General features: G+C 51.9%; 15 non-coding genes across 15 annotated transcripts; all 15 read right to left on the bottom strand.

Moving 5' to 3' along the window:
• Window positions 1–1,188: 1,188 nt before the first annotated feature.
• Window positions 1,189–1,307, bottom strand: LOC132812840 (5S ribosomal RNA). The gene has a single exon (XR_009643797.1). It is a non-coding gene; the product is annotated as a 5S ribosomal RNA (ribosomal RNA).
• A 1,535-nt stretch (window positions 1,308–2,842) lies between these two features.
• On the bottom strand, window positions 2,843–2,961 carry LOC132812841 (5S ribosomal RNA). The gene has a single exon (XR_009643798.1). It is a non-coding gene; the product is annotated as a 5S ribosomal RNA (ribosomal RNA).
• A 1,529-nt stretch (window positions 2,962–4,490) lies between these two features.
• Window positions 4,491–4,609, bottom strand: LOC132812842 (5S ribosomal RNA). Its single transcript, XR_009643799.1, has one exon. It is a non-coding gene; the product is annotated as a 5S ribosomal RNA (ribosomal RNA).
• A 1,532-nt stretch (window positions 4,610–6,141) lies between these two features.
• Window positions 6,142–6,260, bottom strand: LOC132812844 (5S ribosomal RNA). The gene has a single exon (XR_009643801.1). It is a non-coding gene; the product is annotated as a 5S ribosomal RNA (ribosomal RNA).
• Window positions 6,261–7,789: 1,529 nt separating this feature from the next.
• Window positions 7,790–7,908, bottom strand: LOC132812845 (5S ribosomal RNA). The gene has a single exon (XR_009643802.1). It is a non-coding gene; the product is annotated as a 5S ribosomal RNA (ribosomal RNA).
• A 1,536-nt stretch (window positions 7,909–9,444) lies between these two features.
• On the bottom strand, window positions 9,445–9,563 carry LOC132812846 (5S ribosomal RNA). Its single transcript, XR_009643803.1, has one exon. It is a non-coding gene; the product is annotated as a 5S ribosomal RNA (ribosomal RNA).
• Window positions 9,564–11,092: 1,529 nt separating this feature from the next.
• On the bottom strand, window positions 11,093–11,211 carry LOC132812847 (5S ribosomal RNA). The gene has a single exon (XR_009643804.1). It is a non-coding gene; the product is annotated as a 5S ribosomal RNA (ribosomal RNA).
• A 1,530-nt stretch (window positions 11,212–12,741) lies between these two features.
• LOC132812848 (5S ribosomal RNA) lies at window positions 12,742–12,860 on the bottom strand. The gene has a single exon (XR_009643805.1). It is a non-coding gene; the product is annotated as a 5S ribosomal RNA (ribosomal RNA).
• A 1,536-nt stretch (window positions 12,861–14,396) lies between these two features.
• Window positions 14,397–14,515, bottom strand: LOC132812849 (5S ribosomal RNA). Its single transcript, XR_009643806.1, has one exon. It is a non-coding gene; the product is annotated as a 5S ribosomal RNA (ribosomal RNA).
• Window positions 14,516–16,043: 1,528 nt separating this feature from the next.
• On the bottom strand, window positions 16,044–16,162 carry LOC132812850 (5S ribosomal RNA). The gene has a single exon (XR_009643807.1). It is a non-coding gene; the product is annotated as a 5S ribosomal RNA (ribosomal RNA).
• A 1,532-nt stretch (window positions 16,163–17,694) lies between these two features.
• On the bottom strand, window positions 17,695–17,813 carry LOC132812851 (5S ribosomal RNA). Its single transcript, XR_009643808.1, has one exon. It is a non-coding gene; the product is annotated as a 5S ribosomal RNA (ribosomal RNA).
• A 1,535-nt stretch (window positions 17,814–19,348) lies between these two features.
• Window positions 19,349–19,467, bottom strand: LOC132812852 (5S ribosomal RNA). Its single transcript, XR_009643809.1, has one exon. It is a non-coding gene; the product is annotated as a 5S ribosomal RNA (ribosomal RNA).
• A 1,538-nt stretch (window positions 19,468–21,005) lies between these two features.
• Window positions 21,006–21,124, bottom strand: LOC132812853 (5S ribosomal RNA). Its single transcript, XR_009643810.1, has one exon. It is a non-coding gene; the product is annotated as a 5S ribosomal RNA (ribosomal RNA).
• Window positions 21,125–22,649: 1,525 nt separating this feature from the next.
• Window positions 22,650–22,768, bottom strand: LOC132812855 (5S ribosomal RNA). Its single transcript, XR_009643812.1, has one exon. It is a non-coding gene; the product is annotated as a 5S ribosomal RNA (ribosomal RNA).
• Window positions 22,769–24,296: 1,528 nt separating this feature from the next.
• On the bottom strand, window positions 24,297–24,415 carry LOC132812856 (5S ribosomal RNA). The gene has a single exon (XR_009643813.1). It is a non-coding gene; the product is annotated as a 5S ribosomal RNA (ribosomal RNA).
• Window positions 24,416–25,583: the final 1,168 nt, after the last annotated feature.

A 25,583-nucleotide genomic window follows, 5' to 3' on the forward strand; every position in this document is an offset into this window, starting at 1 on the left:
ACCATATATCTTAACCATCTACAAGATGCTATTAGCCATAACATTAGCAAATTTGCTGATGATACTAAGCTGGCTGGCAGGGTGAAATGTCATCAGGATGTTAGCAGATTACAGGGTGACCTGGACAAGTTAGGTGAGTGGCCAGATGCAATTTAATGTGGATAAATCAATGGTTACCCACTTTGGTGGAAGGCAGATTACTACCTAAATGGAATCAATTTAGGTCAAGGGGCAGGACAGAGAGATCTGGGGGTTCCTGTACACCACTCAATGAAGGTAAGCATGCAGGTACAGCAGGTAGTGAAGAAGGCTAATAGCATGCTGGCCTTCATAACAAGAGGGATGGAGTATAGAAGCAAAGAGGTTCTTTTGCAGCTGTACAGGGCCCTGGTGAGACCACACCTGGAGTACTGTGTGCAGTTCTGCTCTCCAGATTTGATTCTGGCTATTGAGGGAATGCAGCGTAGGTTCACCAGGTCAATTCCTGGACTGGCGGGATTACCTTACACTGAAAGACTGGAGCGACTGGGCTTGTGTGTACCCTCGAGTTTAGAAGACTGAGAGGGGATCTGATTGAGACATTTCAGATCATCAAAGGATTGGACACTCTGGCGGCAGGAAACATGTTTCCGCTGCTGGGTGAGTGCCGAAACAGAGGACACTGCTTAAAAATACGGGGTAGACCATTTAGGACAGAGATGAGGAGAAACTTCTTCACCCAGAGAGTGGTGGCTGTGTGGAATGCTCTGCCCCAGAGGGCAGTGGAGGCCCAGTCTCTGGATTCATTTAAGAAAGAGTTGCATAGAGCTCTCAAGGATAGTGGAATCAAGGGTTACGGAGATAAGGCAGGAACAGGATACTGATTAAGGATGATCAGCCATGATCATATTGAATGGTGGTGCAGGCTCGAAAGGCAGAATGGCCAACTCCTGCACCTATTGTCCTCCTTTCCTGACTGCCACCCGCAGACAGCGTGCAGCCCCAATCCCTTTCTTTCCGTCTTTCTCGCTGATTTCGGCAGCGCTCCGCTCTCCTCCCCTCCCTGTCTGGTGCCTGCAGGCGACTGATGGCCGGCACAGCAGCAGCAGCAGCAGCAGCAGCAGCAGCAGCAAAAATAACCTGCCGCTCCATTGCGTGGCACAACACAAGTGCAGAGGGGTGACTTGAGCAGCCCCTGCTGGCGGAAAAAGCCTACTGCACCTGGTATTCCCAGGCGGTCTCCCATCCAAGTACTAACCAGGCCTGAGTCTGCTTAGCTTCCGAGATCAGACGAGATCGGGCGTTTTCAGACTAGTATGGCCGTAGGCACCGGCCCCTTCCTTTTCTCCCTACTTCAAGGCGTGCTGGCCAGCCACATTTTCTTTGCTGCTCTTTCTCTTTATCCCCTTTGTTTTTTTTTTCTCTTTTCTCTTTGCTCTTCCTCCTCTGTGCGTGCTTCCCTCCCTCCGTCCCTCCAGCTGCCTTTCAGCCAGCCCTTGCCCACCAGGCTCCTGTAGTCTCCCACATCCCCACGCAGGCCAACTGCAAGCCCTCCCCCTGCTTCATCAGGCTGCAGCCTGCATTCTCTCATCCTTCCGCACTCCTCCACGCCTCCCTTTCCCAATGGCAGGCAGTGGCCAGGGGGGTACCGCAGGGATCACTACTGGCACCGCAGCTTTTTACCATATATCTTAACCATCTACAAGATGCTATTAGCCATAACATTAGCAAATTTGCTGATGATACTAAGCTGGCTGGCAGGGTGAAATGTCATCAGGATGTTAGCAGATTACAGGGTGACCTGGACAAGTTAGGTGAGTGGCCAGATGCAATTTAATGTGGATAAATCAATGGTTACCCACTTTGGTGCAAGGCAGATTACTACCTAAATGGAATCAATTTAGGTCAAGGGGCAGGACAGAGAGATCTGGGGGTTCCTGTACACCACTCAATGAAGGTAAGCATGCAGGTACAGCAGGTAGTGAAGAAGGCTAATAGCATGCTGGCCTTCATAACAAGAGGGATGGAGTATAGAAGCAAAGAGGTTCTTTTGCAGCTGTACAGGGCCCTGGTGAGACCACACCTGGAGTACTGTGTGCAGTTCTGCTCTCCAGATTTGATTCTGGCTATTGAGGGAATGCAGCGTAGGTTCACCAGGTCAATTCCTGGACTGGCGGGATTACCTTACACTGAAAGACTGGAGCGACTGGGCTTGTGTGTACCCTCGAGTTTAGAAGACTGAGAGGGGATCTGATTGAGACATTTCAGATCATCAAAGGATTGGACACTCTGGCGGCAGGAAACATGTTTCCGCTGCTGGGTGAGTGCCGAAACAGAGGACACTGCTTAAAAATACGGGGTAGACCATTTAGGACAGAGATGAGGAGAAACTTCTTCACCCAGAGAGTGGTGGCTGTGTGGAATGCTCTGCCCCAGAGGGCAGTGGAGGCCCAGTCTCTGGATTCATTTAAGAAAGAGTTGCATAGAGCTCTCAAGGATAGTGGAATCAAGGGTTACGGAGATAAGGCAGGAACAGGATACTGATTAAGGATGATCAGCCATGATCATATTGAATGGTGGTGCAGGCTCGAAAGGCAGAATGGCCAACTCCTGCACCTATTGTCCTCCTTTCCTGACTGCCACCCGCAGACAGCGTGCAGCCCCAATCCCTTTCTTTCCGTCTTTCTCGCTGATTTCGGCAGCGCTCCGCTCTCCTCCCCTCCCTGTCTGGTGCCTGCAGGCGACTGATGGCCGGCACAGCAGCAGCAGCAGCAGCAGCAGCAGCAAAAATAACCTGCCGCTCCATTGCGTGGCACAACACAAGTGCAGAGGGGTGACTTGAGCAGCCCCTGCTGGCGGAAAAAGCCTACTGCACCTGGTATTCCCAGGCGGTCTCCCATCCAAGTACTAACCAGGCCTGAGTCTGCTTAGCTTCCGAGATCAGACGAGATCGGGCGTTTTCAGACTAGTATGGCCGTAGGCACCGGCCCCTTCCTTTTCTCCCTACTTCAAGGCGTGCTGGCCAGCCACATTTTCTTTGCTGCTCTTTCTCTTTATCCCCTTTGTTTTTTTTTTCTCTTTTCTCTTTGCTCTTCCTCCTCTGTGCGTGCTTCCCTCCCTCCGTCCCTCCAGCTGCCTTTCAGCCAGCCCTTGCCCACCAGGCTCCTGTAGTCTCCCACATCCCCACGCAGGCCAACTGCAAGCCCTCCCCCTGCTTCATCAGGCTGCAGCCTGCATTCTCTCATCCTTCCGCACTCCTCCACGCCTCCCTTTCCCAATGGCAGGCAGTGGCCAGGGGGGTACCGCAGGGATCACTACTGGCACCGCAGCTTTTTACCATATATCTTAACCATCTACAAGATGCTATTAGCCATAACATTAGCAAATTTGCTGATGATACTAAGCTGGCTGGCAGGGTGAAATGTCATCAGGATGTTAGCAGATTACAGGGTGACCTGGACAAGTTAGGTGAGTGGCCAGATGCAATTTAATGTGGATAAATCAATGGTTACCCACTTTGGTGCAAGGCAGATTACTACCTAAATGGAATCAATTTAGGTCAAGGGGCAGGACAGAGAGATCTGGGGGTTCCTGTACACCACTCAATGAAGGTAAGCATGCAGGTACAGCAGGTAGTGAAGAAGGCTAATAGCATGCTGGCCTTCATAACAAGAGGGATGGAGTATAGAAGCAAAGAGGTTCTTTTGCAGCTGTACAGGGCCCTGGTGAGACCACACCTGGAGTACTGTGTGCAGTTCTGCTCTCCAGATTTGATTCTGGCTATTGAGGGAATGCAGCGTAGGTTCACCAGGTCAATTCCTGGACTGGCGGGATTACCTTACACTGAAAGACTGGAGCGACTGGGCTTGTGTGTACCCTCGAGTTTAGAAGACTGAGAGGGGATCTGATTGAGACATTTCAGATCATCAAAGGATTGGACACTCTGGCGGCAGGAAACATGTTTCCGCTGCTGGGTGAGTGCCGAAACAGAGGACACTGCTTAAAAATACGGGGTAGACCATTTAGGACAGAGATGAGGAGAAACTTCTTCACCCAGAGAGTGGTGGCTGTGTGGAATGCTCTGCCCCAGAGGGCAGTGGAGGCCCAGTCTCTGGATTCATTTAAGAAAGAGTTGCATAGAGCTCTCAAGGATAGTGGAATCAAGGGTTACGGAGATAAGGCAGGAACAGGATACTGATTAAGGATGATCAGCCATGATCATATTGAATGGTGGTGCAGGCTCGAAAGGCAGAATGGCCAACTCCTGCACCTATTGTCCTCCTTTCCTGACTGCCACCCGCAGACAGCGTGCAGCCCCAATCCCTTTCTTTCCGTCTTTCTCGCTGATTTCGGCAGCGCTCCGCTCTCCTCCCCTCCCTGTCTGGTGCCTGCAGGCGACTGATGGCCGGCACAGCAGCAGCAGCAGCAGCAGCAAAAATAACCTGCCGCTCCATTGCGTGGCACAACACAAGTGCAGAGGGGTGACTTGAGCAGCCCCTGCTGGCGGAAAAAGCCTACTGCACCTGGTATTCCCAGGCGGTCTCCCATCCAAGTACTAACCAGGCCTGAGTCTGCTTAGCTTCCGAGATCAGACGAGATCGGGCGTTTTCAGACTAGTATGGCCGTAGGCACCGGCCCCTTCCTTTTCTCCCTACTTCAAGGCGTGCTGGCCAGCCACATTTTCTTTGCTGCTCTTTCTCTTTATCCCCTTTGTTTTTTTTTTCTCTTTTCTCTTTGCTCTTCCTCCTCTGTGCGTGCTTCCCTCCCTCCGTCCCTCCAGCTGCCTTTCAGCCAGCCCTTGCCCACCAGGCTCCTGTAGTCTCCCACATCCCCACGCAGGCCAACTGCAAGCCCTCCCCCTGCTTCATCAGGCTGCAGCCTGCATTCTCTCATCCTTCCGCACTCCTCCACGCCTCCCTTTCCCAATGGCAGGCAGTGGCCAGGGGGGTACCGCAGGGATCACTACTGGCACCGCAGCTTTTTACCATATATCTTAACCATCTACAAGATGCTATTAGCCATAACATTAGCAAATTTGCTGATGATACTAAGCTGGCTGGCAGGGTGAAATGTCATCAGGATGTTAGCAGATTACAGGGTGACCTGGACAAGTTAGGTGAGTGGCCAGATGCAATTTAATGTGGATAAATCAATGGTTACCCACTTTGGTGGAAGGCAGATTACTACCTAAATGGAATCAATTTAGGTCAAGGGGCAGGACAGAGAGATCTGGGGGTTCCTGTACACCACTCAATGAAGGTAAGCATGCAGGTACAGCAGGTAGTGAAGAAGGCTAATAGCATGCTGGCCTTCATAACAAGAGGGATGGAGTATAGAAGCAAAGAGGTTCTTTTGCAGCTGTACAGGGCCCTGGTGAGACCACACCTGGAGTACTGTGTGCAGTTCTGCTCTCCAGATTTGATTCTGGCTATTGAGGGAATGCAGCGTAGGTTCACCAGGTCAATTCCTGGACTGGCGGGATTACCTTACACTGAAAGACTGGAGCGACTGGGCTTGTGTGTACCCTCGAGTTTAGAAGACTGAGAGGGGATCTGATTGAGACATTTCAGATCATCAAAGGATTGGACACTCTGGCGGCAGGAAACATGTTTCCGCTGCTGGGTGAGTGCCGAAACAGAGGACACTGCTTAAAAATACGGGGTAGACCATTTAGGACAGAGATGAGGAGAAACTTCTTCACCCAGAGAGTGGTGGCTGTGTGGAATGCTCTGCCCCAGAGGGCAGTGGAGGCCCAGTCTCTGGATTCATTTAAGAAAGAGTTGCATAGAGCTCTCAAGGATAGTGGAATCAAGGGTTACGGAGATAAGGCAGGAACAGGATACTGATTAAGGATGATCAGCCATGATCATATTGAATGGTGGTGCAGGCTCGAAAGGCAGAATGGCCAACTCCTGCACCTATTGTCCTCCTTTCCTGACTGCCACCCGCAGACAGCGTGCAGCCCCAATCCCTTTCTTTCCGTCTTTCTCGCTGATTTCGGCAGCGCTCCGCTCTCCTCCCCTCCCTGTCTGGTGCCTGCAGGCGACTGATGGCCGGCACAGCAGCAGCAGCAGCAGCAGCAGCAAAAATAACCTGCCGCTCCATTGCGTGGCACAACACAAGTGCAGAGGGGTGACTTGAGCAGCCCCTGCTGGCGGAAAAAGCCTACTGCACCTGGTATTCCCAGGCGGTCTCCCATCCAAGTACTAACCAGGCCTGAGTCTGCTTAGCTTCCGAGATCAGACGAGATCGGGCGTTTTCAGACTAGTATGGCCGTAGGCACCGGCCCCTTCCTTTTCTCCCTACTTCAAGGCGTGCTGGCCAGCCACATTTTCTTTGCTGCTCTTTCTCTTTATCCCCTTTGTTTTTTTTTTCTCTTTTCTCTTTGCTCTTCCTCCTCTGTGCGTGCTTCCCTCCCTCCGTCCCTCCAGCTGCCTTTCAGCCAGCCCTTGCCCACCAGGCTCCTGTAGTCTCCCACATCCCCACGCAGGCCAACTGCAAGCCCTCCCCCTGCTTCATCAGGCTGCAGCCTGCATTCTCTCATCCTTCCGCACTCCTCCACGCCTCCCTTTCCCAATGGCAGGCAGTGGCCAGGGGGGTACCGCAGGGATCACTACTGGCACCGCAGCTTTTTACCATATATCTTAACCATCTACAAGATGCTATTAGCCATAACATTAGCAAATTTGCTGATGATACTAAGCTGGCTGGCAGGGTGAAATGTCATCAGGATGTTAGCAGATTACAGGGTGACCTGGACAAGTTAGGTGAGTGGCCAGATGCAATTTAATGTGGATAAATCAATGGTTACCCACTTTGGTGGAAGGCAGATTACTACCTAAATGGAATCAATTTAGGTCAAGGGGCAGGACAGAGAGATCTGGGGGTTCCTGTACACCACTCAATGAAGGTAAGCATGCAGGTACAGCAGGTAGTGAAGAAGGCTAATAGCATGCTGGCCTTCATAACAAGAGGGATGGAGTATAGAAGCAAAGAGGTTCTTTTGCAGCTGTACAGGGCCCTGGTGAGACCACACCTGGAGTACTGTGTGCAGTTCTGCTCTCCAGATTTGATTCTGGCTATTGAGGGAATGCAGCGTAGGTTCACCAGGTCAATTCCTGGACTGGCGGGATTACCTTACACTGAAAGACTGGAGCGACTGGGCTTGTGTGTACCCTCGAGTTTAGAAGACTGAGAGGGGATCTGATTGAGACATTTCAGATCATCAAAGGATTGGACACTCTGGCGGCAGGAAACATGTTTCCGCTGCTGGGTGAGTGCCGAAACAGAGGACACTGCTTAAAAATACGGGGTAGACCATTTAGGACAGAGATGAGGAGAAACTTCTTCACCCAGAGAGTGGTGGCTGTGTGGAATGCTCTGCCCCAGAGGGCAGTGGAGGCCCAGTCTCTGGATTCATTTAAGAAAGAGTTGCATAGAGCTCTCAAGGATAGTGGAATCAAGGGTTACGGAGATAAGGCAGGAACAGGATACTGATTAAGGATGATCAGCCATGATCATATTGAATGGTGGTGCAGGCTCGAAAGGCAGAATGGCCAACTCCTGCACCTATTGTCCTCCTTTCCTGACTGCCACCCGCAGACAGCGTGCAGCCCCAATCCCTTTCTTTCCGTCTTTCTCGCTGATTTCGGCAGCGCTCCGCTCTCCTCCCCTCCCTGTCTGGTGCCTGCAGGCGACTGATGGCCGGCACAGCAGCAGCAGCAGCAGCAGCAAAAATAACCTGCCGCTCCATTGCGTGGCACAACACAAGTGCAGAGGGGTGACTTGAGCAGCCCCTGCTGGCGGAAAAAGCCTACTGCACCTGGTATTCCCAGGCGGTCTCCCATCCAAGTACTAACCAGGCCTGAGTCTGCTTAGCTTCCGAGATCAGACGAGATCGGGCGTTTTCAGACTAGTATGGCCGTAGGCACCGGCCCCTTCCTTTTCTCCCTACTTCAAGGCGTGCTGGCCAGCCACATTTTCTTTGCTGCTCTTTCTCTTTATCCCCTTTGTTTTTTTTTTCTCTTTTCTCTTTGCTCTTCCTCCTCTGTGCGTGCTTCCCTCCCTCCGTCCCTCCAGCTGCCTTTCAGCCAGCCCTTGCCCACCAGGCTCCTGTAGTCTCCCACATCCCCACGCAGGCCAACTGCAAGCCCTCCCCCTGCTTCATCAGGCTGCAGCCTGCATTCTCTCATCCTTCCGCACTCCTCCACGCCTCCCTTTCCCAATGGCAGGCAGTGGCCAGGGGGGTACCGCAGGGATCACTACTGGCACCGCAGCTTTTTACCATATATCTTAACCATCTACAAGATGCTATTAGCCATAACATTAGCAAATTTGCTGATGATACTAAGCTGGCTGGCAGGGTGAAATGTCATCAGGATGTTAGCAGATTACAGGGTGACCTGGACAAGTTAGGTGAGTGGCCAGATGCAATTTAATGTGGATAAATCAATGGTTACCCACTTTGGTGGAAGGCAGATTACTACCTAAATGGAATCAATTTAGGTCAAGGGGCAGGACAGAGAGATCTGGGGGTTCCTGTACACCACTCAATGAAGGTAAGCATGCAGGTACAGCAGGTAGTGAAGAAGGCTAATAGCATGCTGGCCTTCATAACAAGAGGGATGGAGTATAGAAGCAAAGAGGTTCTTTTGCAGCTGTACAGGGCCCTGGTGAGACCACACCTGGAGTACTGTGTGCAGTTCTGCTCTCCAGATTTGATTCTGGCTATTGAGGGAATGCAGCGTAGGTTCACCAGGTCAATTCCTGGACTGGCGGGATTACCTTACACTGAAAGACTGGAGCGACTGGGCTTGTGTGTACCCTCGAGTTTAGAAGACTGAGAGGGGATCTGATTGAGACATTTCAGATCATCAAAGGATTGGACACTCTGGCGGCAGGAAACATGTTTCCGCTGCTGGGTGAGTGCCGAAACAGAGGACACTGCTTAAAAATACGGGGTAGACCATTTAGGACAGAGATGAGGAGAAACTTCTTCACCCAGAGAGTGGTGGCTGTGTGGAATGCTCTGCCCCAGAGGGCAGTGGAGGCCCAGTCTCTGGATTCATTTAAGAAAGAGTTGCATAGAGCTCTCAAGGATAGTGGAATCAAGGGTTACGGAGATAAGGCAGGAACAGGATACTGATTAAGGATGATCAGCCATGATCATATTGAATGGTGGTGCAGGCTCGAAAGGCAGAATGGCCAACTCCTGCACCTATTGTCCTCCTTTCCTGACTGCCACCCGCAGACAGCGTGCAGCCCCAATCCCTTTCTTTCCGTCTTTCTCGCTGATTTCGGCAGCGCTCCGCTCTCCTCCCCTCCCTGTCTGGTGCCTGCAGGCGACTGATGGCCGGCACAGCAGCAGCAGCAGCAGCAGCAGCAGCAAAAAATAACCTGCCGCTCCATTGCGTGGCACAACACAAGTGCAGAGGGGTGACTTGAGCAGCCCCTGCTGGCGGAAAAAGCCTACTGCACCTGGTATTCCCAGGCGGTCTCCCATCCAAGTACTAACCAGGCCTGAGTCTGCTTAGCTTCCGAGATCAGACGAGATCGGGCGTTTTCAGACTAGTATGGCCGTAGGCACCGGCCCCTTCCTTTTCTCCCTACTTCAAGGCGTGCTGGCCAGCCACATTTTCTTTGCTGCTCTTTCTCTTTATCCCCTTTGTTTTTTTTTTCTCTTTTCTCTTTGCTCTTCCTCCTCTGTGCGTGCTTCCCTCCCTCCGTCCCTCCAGCTGCCTTTCAGCCAGCCCTTGCCCACCAGGCTCCTGTAGTCTCCCACATCCCCACGCAGGCCAACTGCAAGCCCTCCCCCTGCTTCATCAGGCTGCAGCCTGCATTCTCTCATCCTTCCGCACTCCTCCACGCCTCCCTTTCCCAATGGCAGGCAGTGGCCAGGGGGGTACCGCAGGGATCACTACTGGCACCGCAGCTTTTTACCATATATCTTAACCATCTACAAGATGCTATTAGCCATAACATTAGCAAATTTGCTGATGATACTAAGCTGGCTGGCAGGGTGAAATGTCATCAGGATGTTAGCAGATTACAGGGTGACCTGGACAAGTTAGGTGAGTGGCCAGATGCAATTTAATGTGGATAAATCAATGGTTACCCACTTTGGTGGAAGGCAGATTACTACCTAAATGGAATCAATTTAGGTCAAGGGGCAGGACAGAGAGATCTGGGGGTTCCTGTACACCACTCAATGAAGGTAAGCATGCAGGTACAGCAGGTAGTGAAGAAGGCTAATAGCATGCTGGCCTTCATAACAAGAGGGATGGAGTATAGAAGCAAAGAGGTTCTTTTGCAGCTGTACAGGGCCCTGGTGAGACCACACCTGGAGTACTGTGTGCAGTTCTGCTCTCCAGATTTGATTCTGGCTATTGAGGGAATGCAGCGTAGGTTCACCAGGTCAATTCCTGGACTGGCGGGATTACCTTACACTGAAAGACTGGAGCGACTGGGCTTGTGTGTACCCTCGAGTTTAGAAGACTGAGAGGGGATCTGATTGAGACATTTCAGATCATCAAAGGATTGGACACTCTGGCGGCAGGAAACATGTTTCCGCTGCTGGGTGAGTGCCGAAACAGAGGACACTGCTTAAAAATACGGGGTAGACCATTTAGGACAGAGATGAGGAGAAACTTCTTCACCCAGAGAGTGGTGGCTGTGTGGAATGCTCTGCCCCAGAGGGCAGTGGAGGCCCAGTCTCTGGATTCATTTAAGAAAGAGTTGCATAGAGCTCTCAAGGATAGTGGAATCAAGGGTTACGGAGATAAGGCAGGAACAGGATACTGATTAAGGATGATCAGCCATGATCATATTGAATGGTGGTGCAGGCTCGAAAGGCAGAATGGCCAACTCCTGCACCTATTGTCCTCCTTTCCTGACTGCCACCCGCAGACAGCGTGCAGCCCCAATCCCTTTCTTTCCGTCTTTCTCGCTGATTTCGGCAGCGCTCCGCTCTCCTCCCCTCCCTGTCTGGTGCCTGCAGGCGACTGATGGCCGGCACAGCAGCAGCAGCAGCAGCAGCAAAAATAACCTGCCGCTCCATTGCGTGGCACAACACAAGTGCAGAGGGGTGACTTGAGCAGCCCCTGCTGGCGGAAAAAGCCTACTGCACCTGGTATTCCCAGGCGGTCTCCCATCCAAGTACTAACCAGGCCTGAGTCTGCTTAGCTTCCGAGATCAGACGAGATCGGGCGTTTTCAGACTAGTATGGCCGTAGGCACCGGCCCCTTCCTTTTCTCCCTACTTCAAGGCGTGCTGGCCAGCCACATTTTCTTTGCTGCTCTTTCTCTTTATCCCCTTTGTTTTTTTTTTCTCTTTTCTCTTTGCTCTTCCTCCTCTGTGCGTGCTTCCCTCCCTCCGTCCCTCCAGCTGCCTTTCAGCCAGCCCTTGCCCACCAGGCTCCTGTAGTCTCCCACATCCCCACGCAGGCCAACTGCAAGCCCTCCCCCTGCTTCATCAGGCTGCAGCCTGCATTCTCTCATCCTTCCGCACTCCTCCACGCCTCCCTTTCCCAATGGCAGGCAGTGGCCAGGGGGGTACCGCAGGGATCACTACTGGCACCGCAGCTTTTTACCATATATCTTAACCATCTACAAGATGCTATTAGCCATAACATTAGCAAATTTGCTGATGATACTAAGCTGGCTGGCAGGGTGAAATGTCATCAGGATGTTAGCAGATTACAGGGTGACCTGGACAAGTTAGGTGAGTGGCCAGATGCAATTTAATGTGGATAAATCAATGGTTACCCACTTTGGTGGAAGGCAGATTACTACCTAAATGGAATCAATTTAGGTCAAGGGGCAGGACAGAGAGATCTGGGGGTTCCTGTACACCACTCAATGAAGGTAAGCATGCAGGTACAGCAGGTAGTGAAGAAGGCTAATAGCATGCTGGCCTTCATAACAAGAGGGATGGAGTATAGAAGCAAAGAGGTTCTTTTGCAGCTGTACAGGGCCCTGGTGAGACCACACCTGGAGTACTGTGTGCAGTTCTGCTCTCCAGATTTGATTCTGGCTATTGAGGGAATGCAGCGTAGGTTCACCAGGTCAATTCCTGGACTGGCGGGATTACCTTACACTGAAAGACTGGAGCGACTGGGCTTGTGTGTACCCTCGAGTTTAGAAGACTGAGAGGGGATCTGATTGAGACATTTCAGATCATCAAAGGATTGGACACTCTGGCGGCAGGAAACATGTTTCCGCTGCTGGGTGAGTGCCGAAACAGAGGACACTGCTTAAAAATACGGGGTAGACCATTTAGGACAGAGATGAGGAGAAACTTCTTCACCCAGAGAGTGGTGGCTGTGTGGAATGCTCTGCCCCAGAGGGCAGTGGAGGCCCAGTCTCTGGATTCATTTAAGAAAGAGTTGCATAGAGCTCTCAAGGATAGTGGAATCAAGGGTTACGGAGATAAGGCAGGAACAGGATACTGATTAAGGATGATCAGCCATGATCATATTGAATGGTGGTGCAGGCTCGAAAGGCAGAATGGCCAACTCCTGCACCTATTGTCCTCCTTTCCTGACTGCCACCCGCAGACAGCGTGCAGCCCCAATCCCTTTCTTTCCGTCTTTCTCGCTGATTTCGGCAGCGCTCCGCTCTCCTCCCCTCCCTGTCTGGTGCCTGCAGGCGACTGATGGCCGGCAGCAGCAGCAGCAGCAGCAGCAGCAAAAATAACCTGCCGCTCCATTGCGTGGCACAACACAAGTGCAGAGGGGTGACTTGAGCAGCCCCTGCTGGCGGAAAAAGCCTACTGCACCTGGTATTCCCAGGCGGTCTCCCATCCAAGTACTAACCAGGCCTGAGTCTGCTTAGCTTCCGAGATCAGACGAGATCGGGCGTTTTCAGACTAGTATGGCCGTAGGCACCGGCCCCTTCCTTTTCTCCCTACTTCAAGGCGTGCTGGCCAGCCACATTTTCTTTGCTGCTCTTTCTCTTTATCCCCTTTGTTTTTTTTTTCTCTTTTCTCTTTGCTCTTCCTCCTCTGTGCGTGCTTCCCTCCCTCCGTCCCTCCAGCTGCCTTTCAGCCAGCCCTTGCCCACCAGGCTCCTGTAGTCTCCCACATCCCCACGCAGGCCAACTGCAAGCCCTCCCCCTGCTTCATAAGGCTGCAGCCTGCATTCTCTCATCCTTCCGCACTCCTCCACGCCTCCCTTTCCCAATGGCAGGCAGTGGCCAGGGGGGTACCGCAGGGATCACTACTGGCACCGCAGCTTTTTACCATATATCTTAACCATCTACAAGATGCTATTAGCCATAACATTAGCAAATTTGCTGATGATACTAAGCTGGCTGGCAGGGTGAAATGTCATCAGGATGTTAGCAGATTACAGGGTGACCTGGACAAGTTAGGTGAGTGGCCAGATGCAATTTAATGTGGATAAATCAATGGTTACCCACTTTGGTGGAAGGCAGATTACTACCTAAATGGAATCAATTTAGGTCAAGGGGCAGGACAGAGAGATCTGGGGGTTCCTGTACACCACTCAATGAAGGTAAGCATGCAGGTACAGCAGGTAGTGAAGAAGGCTAATAGCATGCTGGCCTTCATAACAAGAGGGATGGAGTATAGAAGCAAAGAGGTTCTTTTGCAGCTGTACAGGGCCCTGGTGAGACCACACCTGGAGTACTGTGTGCAGTTCTGCTCTCCAGATTTGATTCTGGCTATTGAGGGAATGCAGCGTAGGTTCACCAGGTCAATTCCTGGACTGGCGGGATTACCTTACACTGAAAGACTGGAGCGACTGGGCTTGTGTGTACCCTCGAGTTTAGAAGACTGAGAGGGGATCTGATTGAGACATTTCAGATCATCAAAGGATTGGACACTCTGGCGGCAGGAAACATGTTTCCGCTGCTGGGTGAGTGCCGAAACAGAGGACACTGCTTAAAAATACGGGGTAGACCATTTAGGACAGAGATGAGGAGAAACTTCTTCACCCAGAGAGTGGTGGCTGTGTGGAATGCTCTGCCCCAGAGGGCAGTGGAGGCCCAGTCTCTGGATTCATTTAAGAAAGAGTTGCATAGAGCTCTCAAGGATAGTGGAATCAAGGGTTACGGAGATAAGGCAGGAACAGGATACTGATTAAGGATGATCAGCCATGATCATATTGAATGGTGGTGCAGGCTCGAAAGGCAGAATGGCCAACTCCTGCACCTATTGTCCTCCTTTCCTGACTGCCACCCGCAGACAGCGTGCAGCCCCAATCCCTTTCTTTCCGTCTTTCTCGCTGATTTCGGCAGCGCTCCGCTCTCCTCCCCTCCCTGTCTGGTGCCTGCAGGCGACTGATGGCCGGCACAGCAGCAGCAGCAGCAGCAGCAGCAGCAAAAAATAACCTGCCGCTCCATTGCGTGGCACAACACAAGTGCAGAGGGGTGACTTGAGCAGCCCCTGCTGGCGGAAAAAGCCTACTGCACCTGGTATTCCCAGGCGGTCTCCCATCCAAGTACTAACCAGGCCTGAGTCTGCTTAGCTTCCGAGATCAGACGAGATCGGGCGTTTTCAGACTAGTATGGCCGTAGGCACCGGCCCCTTCCTTTTCTCCCTACTTCAAGGCGTGCTGGCCAGCCACATTTTCTTTGCTGCTCTTTCTCTTTATCCCCTTTGTTTTTTTTTTCTCTTTTCTCTTTGCTCTTCCTCCTCTGTGCGTGCTTCCCTCCCTCCGTCCCTCCAGCTGCCTTTCAGCCAGCCCTTGCCCACCAGGCTCCTGTAGTCTCCCACATCCCCACGCAGGCCAACTGCAAGCCCTCCCCCTGCTTCATCAGGCTGCAGCCTGCATTCTCTCATCCTTCCGCACTCCTCCACGCCTCCCTTTCCCAATGGCAGGCAGTGGCCAGGGGGGTACCGCAGGGATCACTACTGGCACCGCAGCTTTTTACCATATATCTTAACCATCTACAAGATGCTATTAGCCATAACATTAGCAAATTTGCTGATGATACTAAGCTGGCTGGCAGGGTGAAATGTCATCAGGATGTTAGCAGATTACAGGGTGACCTGGACAAGTTAGGTGAGTGGCCAGATGCAATTTAATGTGGATAAATCAATGGTTACCCACTTTGGTGGAAGGCAGATTACTACCTAAATGGAATCAATTTAGGTCAAGGGGCAGGACAGAGAGATCTGGGGGTTCCTGTACACCACTCAATGAAGGTAAGCATGCAGGTACAGCAGGTAGTGAAGAAGGCTAATAGCATGCTGGCCTTCATAACAAGAGGGATGGAGTATAGAAGCAAAGAGGTTCTTTTGCAGCTGTACAGGGCCCTGGTGAGACCACACCTGGAGTACTGTGTGCAGTTCTGCTCTCCAGATTTGATTCTGGCTATTGAGGGAATGCAGCGTAGGTTCACCAGGTCAATTCCTGGACTGGCGGGATTACCTTACACTGAAAGACTGGAGCGACTGGGCTTGTGTGTACCCTCGAGTTTAGAAGACTGAGAGGGGATCTGATTGAGACATTTCAGATCATCAAAGGATTGGACACTCTGGCGGCAGGAAACATGTTTCCGCTGCTGGGTGAGTGCCGAAACAGAGGACACTGCTTAAAAATACGGGGTAGACCATTTAGGACAGAGATGAGGAGAAACTTCTTCACCCAGAGAGTGGTGGCTGTGTGGAATGCTCTGCCCCAGAGGGCAGTGGAGGCCCAGTCTCTGGATTCATTTAAGAAAGAGTTGCATAGAGCTCTCAAGGATAGTGGAATCAAGGGTTACGGAGATAAGGCAGGAACAGGATACTGATTAAGGATGATCAGCCATGATCATATTGAATGGTGGTGCAGGCTCGAAAGGCAGAATGGCCAACTCCTGCACCTATTGTCCTCCTTTCCTGACTGCCACCCGCAGACAGCGTGCAGCCCCAATCCCTTTCTTTCCGTCTTTCTCGCTGATTTCGGCAGCGCTCCGCTCTCCTCCCCTCCCTGTCTGGTGCCTGCAGGCGACTGATGGCCGGCACAGCAGCAGCAGCAGCAGCAGCAAAAAAACCTGCCGCTCCATTGCGTGGCACAACACAAGTGCAGAGGGGTGACTTGAGCAGCCCCTGCTGGCGGAAAAAGCCTACTGCACCTGGTATTCCCAGGCGGTCTCCCATCCAAGTACTAACCAGGCCTGAGTCTGCTTAGCTTCCGAGATCAGACGAGATCGGGCGTTTTCAGACTAGTATGGCCGTAGGCACCGGCCCCTTCCTTTTCTCCCTACTTCAAGGCGTGCTGGCCAGCCACATTTTCTTTGCTGCTCTTTCTCTTTATCCCCTTTGTTTTTTTTTTCTCTTTTCTCTTTGCTCTTCCTCCTCTGTGCGTGCTTCCCTCCCTCCGTCCCTCCAGCTGCCTTTCAGCCAGCCCTTGCCCACCAGGCTCCTGTAGTCTCCCACATCCCCACGCAGGCCAACTGCAAGCCCTCCCCCTGCTTCATCAGGCTGCAGCCTGCATTCTCTCATCCTTCCGCACTCCTCCACGCCTCCCTTTCCCAATGGCAGGCAGTGGCCAGGGGGGTACCGCAGGGATCACTACTGGCACCGCAGCTTTTTACCATATATCTTAACCATCTACAAGATGCTATTAGCCATAACATTAGCAAATTTGCTGATGATACTAAGCTGGCTGGCAGGGTGAAATGTCATCAGGATGTTAGCAGATTACAGGGTGACCTGGACAAGTTAGGTGAGTGGCCAGATGCAATTTAATGTGGATAAATCAATGGTTACCCACTTTGGTGGAAGGCAGATTACTACCTAAATGGAATCAATTTAGGTCAAGGGGCAGGACAGAGAGATCTGGGGGTTCCTGTACACCACTCAATGAAGGTAAGCATGCAGGTACAGCAGGTAGTGAAGAAGGCTAATAGCATGCTGGCCTTCATAACAAGAGGGATGGAGTATAGAAGCAAAGAGGTTCTTTTGCAGCTGTACAGGGCCCTGGTGAGACCACACCTGGAGTACTGTGTGCAGTTCTGCTCTCCAGATTTGATTCTGGCTATTGAGGGAATGCAGCGTAGGTTCACCAGGTCAATTCCTGGACTGGCGGGATTACCTTACACTGAAAGACTGGAGCGACTGGGCTTGTGTGTACCCTCGAGTTTAGAAGACTGAGAGGGGATCTGATTGAGACATTTCAGATCATCAAAGGATTGGACACTCTGGCGGCAGGAAACATGTTTCCGCTGCTGGGTGAGTGCCGAAACAGAGGACACTGCTTAAAAATACGGGGTAGACCATTTAGGACAGAGATGAGGAGAAACTTCTTCACCCAGAGAGTGGTGGCTGTGTGGAATGCTCTGCCCCAGAGGGCAGTGGAGGCCCAGTCTCTGGATTCATTTAAGAAAGAGTTGCATAGAGCTCTCAAGGATAGTGGAATCAAGGGTTACGGAGATAAGGCAGGAACAGGATACTGATTAAGGATGATCAGCCATGATCATATTGAATGGTGGTGCAGGCTCGAAAGGCAGAATGGCCAACTCCTGCACCTATTGTCCTCCTTTCCTGACTGCCACCCGCAGACAGCGTGCAGCCCCAATCCCTTTCTTTCCGTCTTTCTCGCTGATTTCGGCAGCGCTCCGCTCTCCTCCCCTCCCTGTCTGGTGCCTGCAGGCGACTGATGGCCGGCACAGCAGCAGCAGCAGCAGCAGCAGCAAAAATAACCTGCCGCTCCATTGCGTGGCACAACACAAGTGCAGAGGGGTGACTTGAGCAGCCCCTGCTGGCGGAAAAAGCCTACTGCACCTGGTATTCCCAGGCGGTCTCCCATCCAAGTACTAACCAGGCCTGAGTCTGCTTAGCTTCCGAGATCAGACGAGATCGGGCGTTTTCAGACTAGTATGGCCGTAGGCACCGGCCCCTTCCTTTTCTCCCTACTTCAAGGCGTGCTGGCCAGCCACATTTTCTTTGCTGCTCTTTCTCTTTATCCCCTTTGTTTTTTTTTTCTCTTTTCTCTTTGCTCTTCCTCCTCTGTGCGTGCTTCCCTCCCTCCGTCCCTCCAGCTGCCTTTCAGCCAGCCCTTGCCCACCAGGCTCCTGTAGTCTCCCACATCCCCACGCAGGCCAACTGCAAGCCCTCCCCCTGCTTCATCAGGCTGCAGCCTGCATTCTCTCATCCTTCCGCACTCCTCCACGCCTCCCTTTCCCAATGGCAGGCAGTGGCCAGGGGGGTACCGCAGGGATCACTACTGGCACCGCAGCTTTTTACCATATATCTTAACCATCTACAAGATGCTATTAGCCATAACATTAGCAAATTTGCTGATGATACTAAGCTGGCTGGCAGGGTGCAAATGTCATCAGGATGTTAGGCAGATTACAGGGTGATGGACAAGTTAGGTGAGGGTGACCTGGACCCAGATGCAATTTAATGTGGATAAATCAATGGTTACCCACTTTGGTGGAAGGCAGATTACTACCTAAATGGAATCAATTTAGGTCAAGGGGCAGGACAGAGAGATCTGGGGGTTCCTGTACACCACTCAATGAAGGTAAGCATGCAGGTACAGCAGGTAGTGAAGAAGGCTAATAGCATGCTGGCCTTCATAACAAGAGGGATGGAGTATAGAAGCAAAGAGGTTCTTTTGCAGCTGTACAGGGCCCTGGTGAGACCACACCTGGAGTACTGTGTGCAGTTCTGCTCTCCAGATTTGATTCTGGCTATTGAGGGAATGCAGCGTAGGTTCACCAGGTCAATTCCTGGACTGGCGGGATTACCTTACACTGAAAGACTGGAGCGACTGGGCTTGTGTGTACCCTCGAGTTTAGAAGACTGAGAGGGGATCTGATTGAGACATTTCAGATCATCAAAGGATTGGACACTCTGGCGGCAGGAAACATGTTTCCGCTGCTGGGTGAGTGCCGAAACAGAGGACACTGCTTAAAAATACGGGGTAGACCATTTAGGACAGAGATGAGGAGAAACTTCTTCACCCAGAGAGTGGTGGCTGTGTGGAATGCTCTGCCCCAGAGGGCAGTGGAGGCCCAGTCTCTGGATTCATTTAAGAAAGAGTTGCATAGAGCTCTCAAGGATAGTGGAATCAAGGGTTACGGAGATAAGGCAGGAACAGGATACTGATTAAGGATGATCAGCCATGATCATATTGAATGGTGGTGCAGGCTCGAAAGGCAGAATGGCCAACTCCTGCACCTATTGTCCTCCTTTCCTGACTGCCACCCGCAGACAGCGTGCAGCCCCAATCCCTTTCTTTCCGTCTTTCTCGCTGATTTCGGCAGCGCTCCGCTCTCCTCCCCTCCCTGTCTGGTGCCTGCAGGCGACTGATGGCCGGCACAGCAGCAGCAGCAGCAGCAAAAATAACCTGCCGCTCCATTGCGTGGCACAACACAAGTGCAGAGGGGTGACTTGAGCAGCCCCTGCTGGCGGAAAAAGCCTACTGCACCTGGTATTCCCAGGCGGTCTCCCATCCAAGTACTAACCAGGCCTGAGTCTGCTTAGCTTCCGAGATCAGACGAGATCGGGCGTTTTCAGACTAGTATGGCCGTAGGCACCGGCCCCTTCCTTTTCTCCCTACTTCAAGGCGTGCTGGCCAGCCACATTTTCTTTGCTGCTCTTTCTCTTTATCCCCTTTGTTTTTTTTTTCTCTTTTCTCTTTGCTCTTCCTCCTCTGTGCGTGCTTCCCTCCCTCCGTCCCTCCAGCTGCCTTTCAGCCAGCCCTTGCCCACCAGGCTCCTGTAGTCTCCCACATCCCCACGCAGGCCAACTGCAAGCCCTCCCCCTGCTTCATCAGGCTGCAGCCTGCATTCTCTCATCCTTCCGCACTCCTCCACGCCTCCCTTTCCCAATGGCAGGCAGTGGCCAGGGGGGTACCGCAGGGATCACTACTGGCACCGCAGCTTTTTACCATATATCTTAACCATCTACAAGATGCTATTAGCCATAACATTAGCAAATTTGCTGATGATACTAAGCTGGCTGGCAGGGTGAAATGTCATCAGGATGTTAGCAGATTACAGGGTGACCTGGACAAGTTAGGTGAGTGGCCAGATGCAATTTAATGTGGATAAATCAATGGTTACCCACTTTGGTGGAAGGCAGATTACTACCTAAATGGAATCAATTTAGGTCAAGGGGCAGGACAGAGAGATCTGGGGGTTCCTGTACACCACTCAATGAAGGTAAGCATGCAGGTACAGCAGGTAGTGAAGAAGGCTAATAGCATGCTGGCCTTCATAACAAGAGGGATGGAGTATAGAAGCAAAGAGGTTCTTTTGCAGCTGTACAGGGCCCTGGTGAGACCACACCTGGAGTACTGTGTGCAGTTCTGCTCTCCAGATTTGATTCTGGCTATTGAGGGAATGCAGCGTAGGTTCACCAGGTCAATTCCTGGACTGGCGGGATTACCTTACACTGAAAGACTGGAGCGACTGGGCTTGTGTGTACCCTCGAGTTTAGAAGACTGAGAGGGGATCTGATTGAGACATTTCAGATCATCAAAGGATTGGACACTCTGGCGGCAGGAAACATGTTTCCGCTGCTGGGTGAGTGCCGAAACAGAGGACACTGCTTAAAAATACGGGGTAGACCATTTAGGACAGAGATGAGGAGAAACTTCTTCACCCAGAGAGTGGTGGCTGTGTGGAATGCTCTGCCCCAGAGGGCAGTGGAGGCCCAGTCTCTGGATTCATTTAAGAAAGAGTTGCATAGAGCTCTCAAGGATAGTGGAATCAAGGGTTACGGAGATAAGGCAGGAACAGGATACTGATTAAGGATGATCAGCCATGATCATATTGAATGGTGGTGCAGGCTCGAAAGGCAGAATGGCCAACTCCTGCACCTATTGTCCTCCTTTCCTGACTGCCACCCGCAGACAGCGTGCAGCCCCAATCCCTTTCTTTCCGTCTTTCTCGCTGATTTCGGCAGCGCTCCGCTCTCCTCCCCTCCCTGTCTGGTGCCTGCAGGCGACTGATGGCCGGCACAGCAGCAGCAGCAGCAGCAGCAGCAGCAGCAAAAATAACCTGCCGCTCCATTGCGTGGCACAACACAAGTGCAGAGGGGTGACTTGAGCAGCCCCTGCTGGCGGAAAAAGCCTACTGCACCTGGTATTCCCAGGCGGTCTCCCATCCAAGTACTAACCAGGCCTGAGTCTGCTTAGCTTCCGAGATCAGACGAGATCGGGCGTTTTCAGACTAGTATGGCCGTAGGCACCGGCCCCTTCCTTTTCTCCCTACTTCAAGGCGTGCTGGCCAGCCACATTTTCTTTGCTGCTCTTTCTCTTTATCCCCTTTGTTTTTTTTTTCTCTTTTCTCTTTGCTCTTCCTCCTCTGTGCGTGCTTCCCTCCCTCCGTCCCTCCAGCTGCCTTTCAGCCAGCCCTTGCCCACCAGGCTCCTGTAGTCTCCCACATCCCCACGCAGGCCAACTGCAAGCCCTCCCCCTGCTTCATCAGGCTGCAGCCTGCATTCTCTCATCCTTCCGCACTCCTCCACGCCTCCCTTTCCCAATGGCAGGCAGTGGCCAGGGGGGTACCGCAGGGATCACTACTGGCACCGCAGCTTTTTACCATATATCTTAACCATCTACAAGATGCTATTAGCCATAACATTAGCAAATTTGCTGATGATACTAAGCTGGCTGGCAGGGTGAAATGTCATCAGGATGTTAGCAGATTACAGGGTGACCTGGACAAGTTAGGTGAGTGGCCAGATGCAATTTAATGTGGATAAATCAATGGTTACCCACTTTGGTGGAAGGCAGATTACTACCTAAATGGAATCAATTTAGGTCAAGGGGCAGGACAGAGAGATCTGGGGGTTCCTGTACACCACTCAATGAAGGTAAGCATGCAGGTACAGCAGGTAGTGAAGAAGGCTAATAGCATGCTGGCCTTCATAACAAGAGGGATGGAGTATAGAAGCAAAGAGGTTCTTTTGCAGCTGTACAGGGCCCTGGTGAGACCACACCTGGAGTACTGTGTGCAGTTCTGCTCTCCAGATTTGATTCTGGCTATTGAGGGAATGCAGCGTAGGTTCACCAGGTCAATTCCTGGACTGGCGGGATTACCTTACACTGAAAGACTGGAGCGACTGGGCTTGTGTGTACCCTCGAGTTTAGAAGACTGAGAGGGGATCTGATTGAGACATTTCAGATCATCAAAGGATTGGACACTCTGGCGGCAGGAAACATGTTTCCGCTGCTGGGTGAGTGCCGAAACAGAGGACACTGCTTAAAAATACGGGGTAGACCATTTAGGACAGAGATGAGGAGAAACTTCTTCACCCAGAGAGTGGTGGCTGTGTGGAATGCTCTGCCCCAGAGGGCAGTGGAGGCCCAGTCTCTGGATTCATTTAAGAAAGAGTTGCATAGAGCTCTCAAGGATAGTGGAATCAAGGGTTACGGAGATAAGGCAGGAACAGGATACTGATTAAGGATGATCAGCCATGATCATATTGAATGGTGGTGCAGGCTCGAAAGGCAGAATGGCCAACTCCTGCACCTATTGTCCTCCTTTCCTGACTGCCACCCGCAGACAGCGTGCAGCCCCAATCCCTTTCTTTCCGTCTTTCTCGCTGATTTCGGCAGCGCTCCGCTCTCCTCCCCTCCCTGTCTGGTGCCTGCAGGCGACTGATGGCCGGCACAGCAGCAGCAGCAGCAGCAAAATAACCTGCCGCTCCATTGCGTGGCACAACACAAGTGCAGAGGGGTGACTTGAGCAGCCCCTGCTGGCGGAAAAAGCCTACTGCACCTGGTATTCCCAGGCGGTCTCCCATCCAAGTACTAACCAGGCCTGAGTCTGCTTAGCTTCCGAGATCAGACGAGATCGGGCGTTTTCAGACTAGTATGGCCGTAGGCACCGGCCCCTTCCTTTTCTCCCTACTTCAAGGCGTGCTGGCCAGCCACATTTTCTTTGCTGCTCTTTCTCTTTATCCCCTTTGTTTTTTTTTCTCTTTTCTCTTTGCTCTTCCTCCTCTGTGCGTGCTTCCCTCCCTCCGTCCCTCCAGCTGCCTTTCAGCCAGCCCTTGCCCACCAGGCTCCTGTAGTCTCCCACATCCCCACGCAGGCCAACTGCAAGCCCTCCCCCTGCTTCATCAGGCTGCAGCCTGCATTCTCTCATCCTTCCGCACTCCTCCACGCCTCCCTTTCCCAATGGCAGGCAGTGGCCAGGGGGGTACCGCAGGGATCACTACTGGCACCGCAGCTTTTTACCATATATCTTAACCATCTACAAGATGCTATTAGCCATAACATTAGCAAATTTGCTGATGATACTAAGCTGGCTGGCAGGGTGAAATGTCATCAGGATGTTAGCAGATTACAGGGTGACCTGGACAAGTTAGGTGAGTGGCCAGATGCAATTTAATGTGGATAAATCAATGGTTACCCACTTTGGTGGAAGGCAGATTACTACCTAAATGGAATCAATTTAGGTCAAGGGGCAGGACAGAGAGATCTGGGGGTTCCTGTACACCACTCAATGAAGGTAAGCATGCAGGTACAGCAGGTAGTGAAGAAGGCTAATAGCATGCTGGCCTTCATAACAAGAGGGATGGAGTATAGAAGCAAAGAGGTTCTTTTGCAGCTGTACAGGGCCCTGGTGAGACCACACCTGGAGTACTGTGTGCAGTTCTGCTCTCCAGATTTGATTCTGGCTATTGAGGGAATGCAGCGTAGGTTCACCAGGTCAATTCCTGGACTGGCGGGATTACCTTACACTGAAAGACTGGAGCGACTGGGCTTGTGTGTACCCTCGAGTTTAGAAGACTGAGAGGGGATCTGATTGAGACATTTCAGATCATCAAAGGATTGGACACTCTGGCGGCAGGAAACATGTTTCCGCTGCTGGGTGAGTGCCGAAACAGAGGACACTGCTTAAAAATACGGGGTAGACCATTTAGGACAGAGATGAGGAGAAACTTCTTCACCCAGAGAGTGGTGGCTGTGTGGAATGCTCTGCCCCAGAGGGCAGTGGAGGCCCAGTCTCTGGATTCATTTAAGAAAGAGTTGCATAGAGCTCTCAAGGATAGTGGAATCAAGGGTTACGGAGATAAGGCAGGAACAGGATACTGATTAAGGATGATCAGCCATGATCATATTGAATGGTGGTGCAGGCTCGAAAGGCAGAATGGCCAACTCCTGCACCTATTGTCCTCCTTTCCTGACTGCCACCCGCAGACAGCGTGCAGCCCCAATCCCTTTCTTTCCGTCTTTCTCGCTGATTTCGGCAGCGCTCCGCTCTCCTCCCCTCCCTGTCTGGTGCCTGCAGGCGACTGATGGCCGGCACAGCAGCAGCAGCAGCAGCAGCAAAAATAACCTGCCGCTCCATTGCGTGGCACAACACAAGTGCAGAGGGGTGACTTGAGCAGCCCCTGCTGGCGGAAAAAGCCTACTGCACCTGGTATTCCCAGGCGGTCTCCCATCCAAGTACTAACCAGGCCTGAGTCTGCTTAGCTTCCGAGATCAGACGAGATCGGGCGTTTTCAGACTAGTATGGCCGTAGGCACCGGCCCCTTCCTTTTCTCCCTACTTCAAGGCGTGCTGGCCAGCCACATTTTCTTTGCTGCTCTTTCTCTTTATCCCCTTTGTTTTTTTTTTCTCTTTTCTCTTTGCTCTTCCTCCTCTGTGCGTGCTTCCCTCCCTCCGTCCCTCCAGCTGCCTTTCAGCCAGCCCTTGCCCACCAGGCTCCTGTAGTCTCCCACATCCCCACGCAGGCCAACTGCAAGCCCTCCCCCTGCTTCATCAGGCTGCAGCCTGCATTCTCTCATCCTTCCGCACTCCTCCACGCCTCCCTTTCCCAATGGCAGGCAGTGGCCAGGGGGGTACCGCAGGGATCACTACTGGCACCGCAGCTTTTTACCATATATCTTAACCATCTACAAGATGCTATTAGCCATAACATTAGCAAATTTGCTGATGATACTAAGCTGGCTGGCAGGGTGAAATGTCATCAGGATGTTAGCAGATTACAGGGTGACCTGGACAAGTTAGGTGAGTGGCCAGATGCAATTTAATGTGGATAAATCAATGGTTACCCACTTTGGTGGAAGGCAGATTACTACCTAAATGGAATCAATTTAGGTCAAGGGGCAGGACAGAGAGATCTGGGGGTTCCTGTACACCACTCAATGAAGGTAAGCATGCAGGTACAGCAGGTAGTGAAGAAGGCTAATAGCATGCTGGCCTTCATAACAAGAGGGATGGAGTATAGAAGCAAAGAGGTTCTTTTGCAGCTGTACAGGGCCCTGGTGAGACCACACCTGGAGTACTGTGTGCAGTTCTGCTCTCCAGATTTGATTCTGGCTATTGAGGGAATGCAGCGTAGGTTCACCAGGTCAATTCCTGGACTGGCGGGATTACCTTACACTGAAAGACTGGAGCGACTGGGCTTGTGTGTACCCTCGAGTTTAGAAGACTGAGAGGGGATCTGATTGAGACATTTCAGATCATCAAAGGATTGGACACTCTGGCGGCAGGAAACATGTTTCCGCTGCTGGGTGAGTGCCGAAACAGAGGACACTGCTTAAAAATACGGGGTAGACCATTTAGGACAGAGATGAGGAGAAACTTCTTCACCCAGAGAGTGGTGGCTGTGTGGAATGCTCTGCCCCAGAGGGCAGTGGAGGCCCAGTCTCTGGATTCATTTAAGAAAGAGTTGCATAGAGCTCTCAAG

This window comes from Hemiscyllium ocellatum, unplaced genomic scaffold, assembly GCF_020745735.1.
Source record: "Hemiscyllium ocellatum isolate sHemOce1 unplaced genomic scaffold, sHemOce1.pat.X.cur. scaffold_3059_pat_ctg1, whole genome shotgun sequence".
NCBI lineage: Eukaryota > Metazoa > Chordata > Chondrichthyes > Orectolobiformes > Hemiscylliidae > Hemiscyllium > Hemiscyllium ocellatum.